Source organism: Salvelinus sp. IW2-2015, linkage group LG30 (genome assembly GCF_002910315.2).
Source record: "Salvelinus sp. IW2-2015 linkage group LG30, ASM291031v2, whole genome shotgun sequence".
In the NCBI taxonomy this organism is placed as follows: domain Eukaryota; kingdom Metazoa; phylum Chordata; class Actinopteri; order Salmoniformes; family Salmonidae; genus Salvelinus; species Salvelinus sp. IW2-2015.
The window spans coordinates 14,009,809-14,022,042 of record NC_036869.1 but is presented as its reverse complement, the minus strand read 5'-3'; positions in this window follow the sequence as shown (position 1 = coordinate 14,022,042).

Sequence of the window (12,234 nt, the reverse complement as noted above, 5' to 3'; positions counted from 1 at the left end):
TATTGGACAAGTACAGGAAGTCCCTCCCTATTTTAGTCAGTTTTCTTCTTCATTGGTCAGTTCGGTGTCTAATGAACACAACCCTTGCCCTTCCCAACAATTCGGAAGACGTAGGCCGGGATTCAATCTAAGGGAACTATACAGCCAACAATCACCTTTTAAATGACCTTTTAACGTCAGTTATAGTGCAGCGCCTTGCATTGAATCCCAGCCACATTCATTGTTTACACCACTGGAGACTCCCCTGACATTCCAATAAAATAGTTTGGGTCATTGGCTAATAGGCAATTAGCATGCATGGAAAAGAACAACTGTGTGATCTCCAACCTTGATTGATTGCTGATGAGAATTGCAGTCAGTACAGGTACATTCTGCCTCTCACATGGTTGTCTGGCAGTTGCTTTACCATGCAGGTCCAAATCATGCTTACACTGGGCCACCAATAACATCAGGTCGTTCTTCCCGCTGAATATTAGAGGGAGATGGGCCACCAACAACATCAGGTCGTTCTTCCCGCTGAATATTAGAGGGAGATGGGGAGTCTAAAAGAATGTGGTTAAAAATATCTGCTTTCTCATCCCTTCATAGGTATTTTTTCACATCTAATTGACTGACAGATTTTCTTGGCAGAGGCTGCAGTGACTGTTTTAGCAAGGCCCTCTGTAGATCCAAGTTGGGTTTTGTCATCGCTCTTTAACACCCGTTTGACGAAATGTTTCGACCGGCTTTAAACCCTTGCATCGCTCCAGCTGACACGGAGATATGTTTTTACACCACAATTAGATGTGATGTTTGGCCTAATCCGACATTAACCTCTCTTCAACCTACAGTAGGGTAGAAAGGGGAAAAACTCACACAGAGGGAGATCTGAGGGCGGATGTAGGTTTCAACTGGCCCCGGTCCAGTCTTTGCCAAAAAAACACTTCATTATGGTTGCCCAAATTCAATCTATAATCCTGCCCCCTCTAAGTTGGATGTGTCAACATGGGGCCCACATTAAATACTGACTCTAAGTAGATTACGAGGTTTAGCTCCTGATTTAAAACCCATACTACAAAATACGGATAAGGTAGCAAACACTTTGGTGAGACTGTCAGATGTTAGAGAGAGGAACAAGTGGTGTTCCAGACAGTTAGTAGATACAGTAGACAAACAGACGGACACAGATGCATAGACACACATGCACATGCACACATAGGAAATATAAAATAGTATATAAACTGTATACCTGAAGAGAAGATAGTATTACTCACATTGACACAATAGTCCAATTGTCTTGCTGATTGACACTGAAAGCATTCGCCTCATACTGTAGGTCTGACAACAAAGACTGTTGACCTCTGGATTGCTGGCTTCCAAATCAACTCTTATCTCCTTACCCCTAGGCACTCTTGTAGACCTAAAATCATTGAATAAATGTACTGTATGCACTGTGCTGAAAATTCCACCCAGAGCAAGGTGATGCAATTATCCTATTGTCTCCATCCCATTTGATCCTTTCAGATTTACAGGAGTGGCTAGGGACCAATGATATGTATCAACCCAATGCTAGGGACTAGGTGGTCGATTTGGGGATTCAAATACATGAACTCATATGAGAAGATTCCAAGTGAGTTCTCCATTTAGTGGCCATATTCTGGCATTGCATTCCTTTACATAAATTCCTTTAACCCTTGTGTAGTCTTAACATTCTCCATACTCCCCTTGTCCTAATGGTCAAAAATGACCCGCCTTCACTAAACCCCTAAAATAAAGCAGCTTAGTTGAATTTTAAACCCCAAATCTATTTGGCATGAAGAAACAAACTTTGTGAATATCTGGGTTTTCCCTCTTCACAATGCAGAAAGACTGCATTTAATCAGTGGACACCACTAGTTTTTATTACAACACACCTGTCATAATTGTTTTCTTTACTAAAGTAGAGGTTTATTATTATTATTATTATTGCTAAAGGTACTGCATAGGTGTAAACATATTTTTTTTTGCAAGAGATAGCATTTGTATAGCCTAAGAAAGTAGCAGAAATGTGCAGAAAGTAGTTTGAATGCATTTTATTTAAGGGAAACAATAACAGTCTTGAACATTTTTGCCAACATAGTGATATATTCTAATATACTGTACAATGAGGAATTCAACTAAAACATACTAGTCTTCTCCCATTTTTTTGAACCATTGCCCCCGCCCACAAGGTGTATAAACTACAACAATAAATAAGAATAAAATAAGATAATAGATACAAAACAAAAACGTGAAGAACATAAATCAATCAACTCTAATTAGCACATGTATGACAGTATGCAAGTGTGTGTGCATGGACTTTGCATATGTATTTATCACATGTGCAGCACATAGTATTTGTTTTACAGTCCTTCTTTGGGGGGCAGAATTGGCATCTCCTCCTCTTTTCTGCCACCGCTGCAGCCTCAGGTGGATCAGTACAAGATTCAGTCACCTGAACAGTTTTTACAAGCGCTGCAGAGGCTGCTGTGCGGGGGAGGCGCTCCCTTCTTTGAATGTGTGGGGTGTGGGGTTACAAGTGCCTTTCCCAGCTGCTCCAGGAACACCCTCCTCTTGTTCCGCTTATCAGGCATCCAGGTAGTGTTGATCTTGTTCCATATCACGAAGGCATTGTATGAGGACGCATCAATGATGTTATGGAAGATGACCAGGGGCCAGCGGGCATTCATCCTCCTGCAACTGTAAATTCCAATCACCTTGTCCAGGTTGTCCACGCCTCTTTGTTGTGGTTGTAGACCAGGATGATGGCTGGCTTACTGCCCTCACAATCACTGATCTCAGCCGTTTTGTGCAGTGTGCTCAGGAGAACCACATTCTTGTTCCTCTTTGGGAGGTAAGAAACTAGAGTGGTGGTGGGTGTGAAGGCAAACTTTGATGAGAAGGCCTGTCTCGCCCTTGTTGCGAGGAGTGCAGGGGGGAGCTCAGGCTTGTTCTTTCTAACTGTGCCAACCATGGTGATCTTCCTCTTCAGGAGCTGCTGGCTGAGTTCAATCAGTAGCACACATCATCTACATTTCTCATTGTATGTGTGTGTGTGTGTGTGTGTGTCTTTGTGGTTTTTGTGGTGTGTAAACGATTTTATAACTGCCGGGTCAAAAATGACGCGAAGACAATCTTTGTACCCTGGTGGTGTACAGTTTTCATGGAAATATGAACAAAGGCGATGTTTCACTTTTTCTAATGTTGGGGTCACTCTAGGAAAAGTCATCAAATTTCAAGTTGAAAAAATATCATTTAGGGGCTTTTCTCTGCTGTTAAACATAGTGCCGGGTTCATCAGGAGTGAGTTTGGGCTACTCAACCTGTATTCAGTAGGGGTGTAGATGGTCCTGTCCTCCCTATTGTAGGTGTGTTTGTTCAAATTTTCACAAGATGTCCACTTCTAGAACACCATTGGTGGTTGAAGCTGTATCCACTACTGTTCCAGCCTTCTCCTCCTTACCAATGTGATCCACTAATTAATAGTCTACTGTGTAATGTTTGGACATGAATATGGATGTCCACAGACTGTTATACAACACACATTAATATCAAGAGTAAACAATGACTGTCACGTCCTGACCATAGTGCTTATGTGTTTTGCTTGTTTTAGTGTTGGTCAGGACGTGAGCTGGGTGGGCATTCTATGTTGTGTGTCTAGTTTGTCTGTTTCTATGTTCAGCCTAATATGGTTCTCAATCAGAGGCAGCTGTCAATCGTTGTCCCTGATTGAGAATCATATATAGGTGGCTTGTTTTGTGTTGGGATTTTGTGGGTGGTTGTTTCCTGTGTCAGTGTTTGTGCCACACGGGACTGTGATGGTCTCTTTAGTAATTTGGTTTCAGTACTGTTTGTCTTGTTTTCTTTTTATTTTTTAGTTTTCATTTTATTAAATCATAGGAGAAAACTTACCACGCTCGACATTGGTTTCCTCCGAATCCTCTCTCGCCTCTCCTCGGTCCGAATTGAAGAGGAACCGGCGGACACTTTACCTTAGGGGGGGGGGGTGGGGGGGATCGCACGGGGGACTACTTAGCTTCTCCGACGAACTAGCACTTATGGACGGGGCGGAGACGAACCTCTTTCTCCTTAGGGGGCTGAACGGACGGAGGGGGGACGGAGGGAGTCAGAGCACGATCTAGGACGACCTTTCTAACTGGGGGACGACTTTAGAGGAGACGACTTTACTTTTTAGCCGACCTTAAGAGACGTGGGGGGGACGCAGGGCAGAGGAGGCTGGGAACGGGGGGAGGACGGGACCGCAAACTTCCTTTTTTGACCCACCTGGGGAGACCGACGACCCTCTTGGGGTAGGAGGGGGAGGGGGGGGGGGAGGGAGGGGGGGACGACTTAGGACGGGGGGGCGGGGGGGAGGGGGGGGCGGGGGCGGGGGGGGGGGGAACGACTCTTGGGACGGGGGGAGGGGGGGGACGGTGGTGGGGGGGGGGAGGGGAAGGGACGGGGGAGGGGGGCACGGGACGACTCTTCTTGGAGGGTGGGGGGGGGGGAGACGACTTTAAGCGGGGGGAGGGGTGGGACGGGGAGGGGGCGGGGACGACCTTGACGGGGGGGAGGGGGTGGGAAGCCGCCTTCAGGAGGTGGAACTGGGGACGCGGGGGACGAGACGGTGGGGGGGGGGGGAACGGGGGGGTGGACGACTTCCTTGGGACGGGGGGGGACGACTTGAGGGGCGACGAGGGGAGGTGGACGACTTAGACTGCCGTTACAAAAACCACCCACCTAACTCGGACCAAGCAGCGTGGGCTACACGGGCAGCCGAGCAGCGACAGCAGCAGCAGCTACACAGGACTCCTGGACATTGGGAGGAAATTTTGGAGGGAAAAGGACACTGGGCTCACATTGGAGAATATCGCCGCTCTCGGAAGAGATGGAGGCAGCTAAAGCCCAGGAGCGGTGGTATGAGGAGGCAGCACGGAAGCGTGGCTGGAAGCCCGTGAAGAAACCCCAAATGTCTTGGGTGGGGGGGGGGATAAAGGGTTGTGTGGCGAAGCAGGTAGGGAAACCTGCGCCCACTTCCCATGCTTACCGTGGAGAGCGGGAGTACGGGCAGACACCGTGTTATGCGGAAAGAGCGCACGGTGTTCTCCTGTACGTGTGCATAGCCGGTGCGGGTTATTCCACCTTCCCGCACTGGCCGGCTAGATTGAGCATTGAGCCAAGTGCCATGAAGCCGCTCAACATATCTGGCCTCCAGTACGTCTCCTCGGATCGGTGTACATGGCACCAGCCTATTGCATTGGTGTCCCCGGTTCGCCAACACAGCCCAGTGCGGGTTATTCCACCTCCCCGCACTGGACGGGCTACGGGAGCATTCAACCAGGTAAGGTTGGGCAGGCTCGGTGCTCAAGGGAGCCAGTACGCCCGCACGGTCCGGTATATCCGCGCCACCTTCCCGCCCCCACCCAGTACCATCAGTGCTTACACCACGCACCAGGCTTCCAGTGCGTCTCCAGAGCCCTGTTCCTCCTCCACGCACTCTCCCTGTGGTGCGTGTCTCCAGCCCAGTACCTCCAGTTCCGGCACCACGCACTAAGCTCCTGTGTGTTTCCAGAGCCCTGTACGACTGTTCCTGCTCCCCGCACTAGCCTTGAGGTGCGTGTCTCCAGTCCGGTACCACCAGTTCCGGCACCACGCACCAGGCCTACTATGCGCCTCAGCAGGTCAGAGTCGGCCGTTCTGTCCAACGCTGCCTGCACTGCCTGCCTGCCCAGCGCCGTTGAGCTGCCTGCCTGCCCCGCCGTCTGCGCATCCGTCTGCCCCAGCGCCATCTGAGCCATCCGTCTGCCAGCGCCATCTGAGCCATCCGTCTGCCCAGCGCCATCTGAGAGCCGCCCATCTGTCCCGAGTCGTCAGAGCCGCCCGTCTGTCCCGAGCCGTCAGAAGCGCCCGTCAGTCAGGAGCCGCTAGAGCCGCCCGTCAGTCAGGAGCCGCTAGAGCCGCCAGCCAGTCAGGAGCCGCCAGAGCCGCCAGCCAGTCAGGCGAGCCCCAGAGCCACCAGCCAGTCAGGAGCCGCCAGAGCCGCCAGCCAGTCAGGCAGCGCCAGCAGGGCCGCCAGCCCCAGCCGCCAGAGCCGCCAGCCAGTCAGGAGCCGCCAGAGCGCCAGCCAGTCAGGAGAAGCCAACGCGCCAGCCAGTCAGGAGCGCAGAGCGCCAGCCAGTCAGACTGCCAGAGCCGCCAGACAGTCAGAGATGCCAGCCAGTCATGAGCTTGCCCTCCAGTCATGAGCTGCCCTCCAGTCATGAGCTGCCCTCCAGTCAGGAGATGCCAGCCCAGTCATGAGCTCCCTCCAGTCATGAGCCTGCCCTCCAGTCATGCCCAGCTTGCCCTCCAAGTCAGGAGCTGCCATTAGCTCCGGAGCTGCCCTTCAGTCCGGAGCTGCCCCTCTGTCCTGAGCTACCTCTCTTTCCTGAGCTACCTCTCTGTCCTGAGCTACTCTCTGTTCCTGAGCTACCTCTCTGTCCTGAGCTGTCTCCTAAATCTAGGGGGACCTTTGTGAAGGTTCCTTAGACCAGGGTCGGGGGCGAGGGTCGCCACTCAAAGGACGCTAAGGAGGGGGACAAAGACAATGGTGGTGTCCTCGTCTTGCGCCGGAGCCCTCCGCGGACAGATGCCCACTCAGACCCTCCCCTTGAGTTTTAGGGGTGCGTTCGGAGTCCGCACCTTCATGGAGGCGGGGCTTGGTACTTGTCCACGTCCTGACCATAGTGCTTATGTGTTTTGCTTGTTTTAGTGTTGGTCAGGACGTGAGCTGGGTGGGCATTCTATGTTGTGTGTCTAGTTTGTCTGTTTCTATGTTCAGCCTAATATGGTTCTCAATCAGAGGCAGCTGTCAATCGTTGTCCCTGATTGAGAATCATATATAGGTGGCTTGTTTTGTGTTGGGGATTTGTGGGTGGTTGTCTCCTGTGTCAGTGTTTGTGCCACACGGGACTGTGACGGTTAGTACGTTTGTTGTTTTGTATTTTGTCTAGTTTTCTTGTTATTAAATCATGGAAACTTACCACGCTGTACATTGGTCCTCCGATCCTTCTCGCCTCTCCTCGTCCGATGAGGAGGACGACTTAGACTGCCGTTACAATGACACACACTTTATTCCACATATCAAGCAAGCTAGCGACCCTTTATTGTGTCATTGCATCTCAAAGAAACGGAAGTCTAGCCTAATCAGTCTACGTCATTATTATGTTATTACCATTATTACAGATGCTTTCTAAGTAACTACCTGGTAAAAACTGGGCTGTAAAATAAAGCATTACTTATAAATAGTACATACATACGTACATACAAACGTATACTTATACAATAAGGCCACTTTCTTTTAGAATTTGATATACTATATATTCAGTTTTACATGATTAAAGGTATATTTTTTAAATACCACTGTGAATAAAAATAACTTACATGAAGAGAATCTGCGAGTGTGGAGAAAGAGAATGCTGAAAAGAAATACAAATGTCATGAATTTACAAATTTAAGGCAACTAAATGGGAAAATTGTGCAAGGGAGTGAGCACTGTCGCTAGGCACTGTATGTATGAAAATGGTCAAAACATATCTGAGGCCTGGTATGAATACGAAATGAAAGATAAATGAAACATTTGAACTTGGTGCTTACCTTTAACTATATCTGGGCTCTGTTTGATTAATAATGTAATAATGCACCCTTCTTTCCTCAATGTAATCGCTAATATGACATATTAAAATAATTGTTTACCTATCCGCTTACAGACCAGGGAAGGATGCACTTTAAAGGAATTTGTGTACTGCTGCATCATGGGTTTGAATTCATTTACATTTTAGTCATCAGGTCCACTACTATTTCAGCACAATCTCCTCTTTCCTCTCTACTTTTGTCCTATCCATTAAACAAAAAAATGTGTGAGGAATTGAACTTTCCCCTTAAAAAATGAAAAAGGTATTTGAACAGGGCCCTTGTGCCACGATGTGACAGTTTTTTTAAAGAGCATTCACCCAGCTGCACCTTATAAATCTGAACAGCAGAGGTCAGTATTGTCCTTTAGCTTTCTTCATTCCCTAGTCAACCCTATGGGTGAATCTCAATAGTCTCTTACTCTAGTCACAGTAAAGCAGTCTCTGTAGGCTTCCCCCATACTGCTTCACTTTTCCTGTCTTTTCAGATGAGAGAACAGAGACATTAGGCCTGCATTACATTTAGATTTACAGCTGTGGCTCCTTCCAGCCTCTTGTTTCAGTGTAGGCTATATGTAGTGTCTTGGGGGTTGAAAAAAGCATAAAACAGCATAAATACAATTGTCTATTTCGCAATGGACAAATAGAGTTAAGTGAATAAAAGTTTAATTAATAAACGTTAATTAAAAACAACAACTATTGCACTCATGAAATATGACTTATACCCATCTATCAGATCTAAGTAGAAAAAAAGGGGGATACATTTTCCCAACTTTCTAAATCATTCACTATGCCTACATATACCTCTGTAGGGTTACAAAATAATTTTGACTGTATTTTTCAAAAGCAGAGTCTGCTGATAAATGCTGAGAGTAGCCTATAGAGGAGAGTAAGGTGCACATCATGGCAGCAGGAAGATGTTTAGGGGTGGGGGAGGTAAGTGCACAAATTTTGTGAAGAAAAACAAAATTCTCTAAATGTTTTATTTATTTATTTTGTATTCTGATTTATCTGGGGGTGCAGCATCACCCTCAGCACCCCTACTTCCCGCGTCTATGGTGCACATCCGAAGCTTCCCTTGAGAAAGGCCCAGCCGAAAGTCACATTGACTGTTTTAATTGATACGTCAGTAATGAAAAGCTAAAGAAGCATTTAGTTGCGTGTGCAGTGGACCCTACTCTTCTCTACTCTCAAGATGAAAGTTGTTGGCATCAGTGGTTGAAAAAGTACCCAATTGTCATACTTGTGTAAAAGTAAAGATACCTTAATAGAAAGTTACTCAAGTAAAAGTGAAAGTCACCCAGTAAAATACTACTTGAGTAAAAGTCAAAAAGTGTTTGGTTCTAAAAAATTATAATAATAAAATAAAAGTAAATGTAATTGCTGAAATATACTTAAGTATCAAAAGTAAAAGTATGAATCATTTCAAATTCCTTATATTAAGCAAAGCAGGTGGCACCATTCCTTGTTTCTAAAATGGATAGCCAGGGGTACACTCCATCACTCAGACATAATTTACAAACTATGCATTTGTATTTAGTGAGTCTGCCAGATCAGAAGCAGTACGGATGGCCACTTGTTCTCTTGAGAAGTGCATGAATTGGACCATTTTCCTGTCTTACTAAGCATTTATCATGTACTGAGTACTTTTGGGTGTCAGGGAAAATGTATGGAGTAGAAAGTACATTATTTTCTTTTGGAATGTAGTGAAGTAAAAGTAAAAGTAGTCAAAAATATAAATAGAAAAGTAAAGTACAGATACCCAAAAAGTAGTACTTCAAAGTATTTTTATTTAAGTACTTTACACCTTGGTTGTCATGACAAATCATCTCTATAGTTGACATCTACCCCATTCCGGGGAAGCAGCGTAGCCTAGTGGTTAGAGCGTTGGATTAGTAACCAAAAGGTTGCAAGATAAAATCCCTGACCTGACAAGGTATGAATCTGTCATTCTGCACCTGAACAAGGCAGTTAACCCACTGTTCCTAGGCCATCATTGAAAATAAGAATTTGCTCTTAACTGACTTGCCTAGTTAAATAAAGGTACACTTCTGTGCTTTTGAACAAAATGTGGATGTTTTTTTCTGTGGGAACTTGGAGCACTGGACATGACATAAAAGGCCTTTATTAATCATCAACCTTTGAACTTAGATGACAGCAATTATTACTAATCAGGCTGTCTTGTCCACAGTAGCCATTTGGTTTAATCACCTCACAGCAGTAGAACTCCTTTGACTTACAGGGCAAATGGAAAATGAAAGACTGCTCTTTAAGGAAATCACTTGTAAATCAGGACAATGACATCTGTGCCCCACGTTGCCAGTGTGCCTGGTGTGGGTTTGTTGCGTCGAATATCTCCCCATCTATTTAAATAACCTCTCTATGATTATACCATGAATATATTTCCTTTCTGTTTCTCGTTAGCTCATGGGTGTGGCAAGTAACATCAAACTCTCTGACATACTGTGAAGTTGTGCAGGCACACATGTATGAATGCACACACACACAATAACATAAGTGGACAACCACAATTGGACAATCTTATATAGGCCCATACAGTGGGTATCATAACTATTCACACCCGTGGATTTCTTCACATTTTATTATTGTATAATTTTTGGGGCAAATGATCTAATACTCTGTAATGTCAAAATGTCAACAAAAAAATCTAACATTTCTTAAAAATGAATGAAAAATGTAACACTAATGGCAGTGGTTGGAATTTGGGAATGGTAAACAGGTCTTAGATCTTGTCAAACTGCAACGTCTACTAGGTGCCTTATTTACACCTTTTTCTAGATTGAAAGAGTTCTTAATATTTCCTGTCACCAAAAGGGTGATAAAAAAGTTCCTAAAATAGAATAATTGCCTCTGAGAGACATGAAATTATGGATTTTCAGGGTGATTTGGCTTCCGCAGGCGGTCCTGTTGTCTCTAATGCAGTGAAATATTGAGAGGTCAGGTGGGAATTGTCGCCTCAGAATTGAAGAGATGCCATTGGTGCGTGACGATGCCGGTGTGATGGGGAGGGGGAGGCGGCATGTGTTGGTGAGATAAGACTCGAATAGCGGACTGTACTGGAGTTTATACGTCTTTGCCAATATATTTGACAATTTCTTACAGAATGAATGAACCGTCAGGATGCATGACTTCTTTCGTTTTTCTCTGCTCCTGATAAGAACATTGAGCTGTGATGCTATGTGAATATTAATCCCATATTAATAGCATATGAATTGAGAGCTTCATTTAATGTTTTATTTTATTTTTTATAGTGAATTTCGATGTATATGGATTAACATTTGGAGGTGCTTTATCATGTTTGCGCGTGATGGTTAAAAAGTTTCGCTTCAGCACTTGGTGCCCGGACAGCTCCTCTCTATGCTGGCAGGTTGGTCTTTGTCGCAGTGCAACGCGCACGCTCTTTCGGTGTTATTAGTAGCCTACCCTACAGTGTGCGCTGTTGGGAAGTGCGCTATATTGTACATGCATGAACTCAATATTTTGACTACCGTCAGTTTGGACAGCTGTGGAATACTAGGAATTGTCAGGACTAGGATTTGAGCGATCAGTGACCACGACCACTTGAGAGTGAGAGCTTTTTTCATATTTTTGGGAGATGGAAACATAAAGACTAGCCAAACAGTTCTGGGAAAAAAGGCATTCTCACGGTTTTTGAATGACAGCATTTGGAAGAGGAGTGAATTGATGGGGCTTGAGGCAGAGCATTGCATTTTTGGAATTATTTCATTTTTCAACTGTGTCATGCCAAACTAATCGGGTAAGCATGCTTCTTGATAATCCTAAAATCCTTCAGTCATTTGTCTCTTGGGTTGCAGTTTCCTAACCTCTAAATATTTTTGGGGAGTTTGAAACATTGAATAGGAACCCGTAAGGAGTGGACACTAACAATCATTTATCTCTCACATAGCCTACGTATGTTTTTGTCTGCTATATAATTGCCGGCGTGTCAAAACCTTAGGAACATTATCCATGCCTTGAGTTCCATGGACAGCGGCAGGCTGCATATAGAAAAGATCGATAAACTGAATTCCCATGTAGTGAAATCTCCCATATGAAATAATTCGTCTTTATTGACTGTCTCGTGTCTAAACTAGTTGCAATACTCTGTTTAGTAACAGAACAAACTTGTAGCAGTCGCGCAGAGGGGCCTTTTGCGCTCATACCTTTTTGAATGGTATTCACGTTTAATTGTAAACCTGCAAGCTCAGCACCAGGTGAGTCTTCTGATGGCAGGTACTGATGGCTGTGGATGCTTTGCTGCATTGTTCCCATAGTGATGATAACCTACCCTGCTGGTTTCAGTGAATTGACAGTGGGGCAGAATACAGAATAGCCAGGGGCACAAGGTCCGTATTTGGGAAGTAGGGGAGAGTCGACTAAGTTGAGCCATTTTTTACGTTCAACATAACTCGGTCAAGGGAAATATAGTATTCTTTCTAACAAAGATATCTACATACAGTGGGGAGAACAAGTATTTGATACACTGACAATTTTGCAGGTTTTCCTACTTACAAAGCATGTAGAGGTCTGTAATTTTTATCATACGT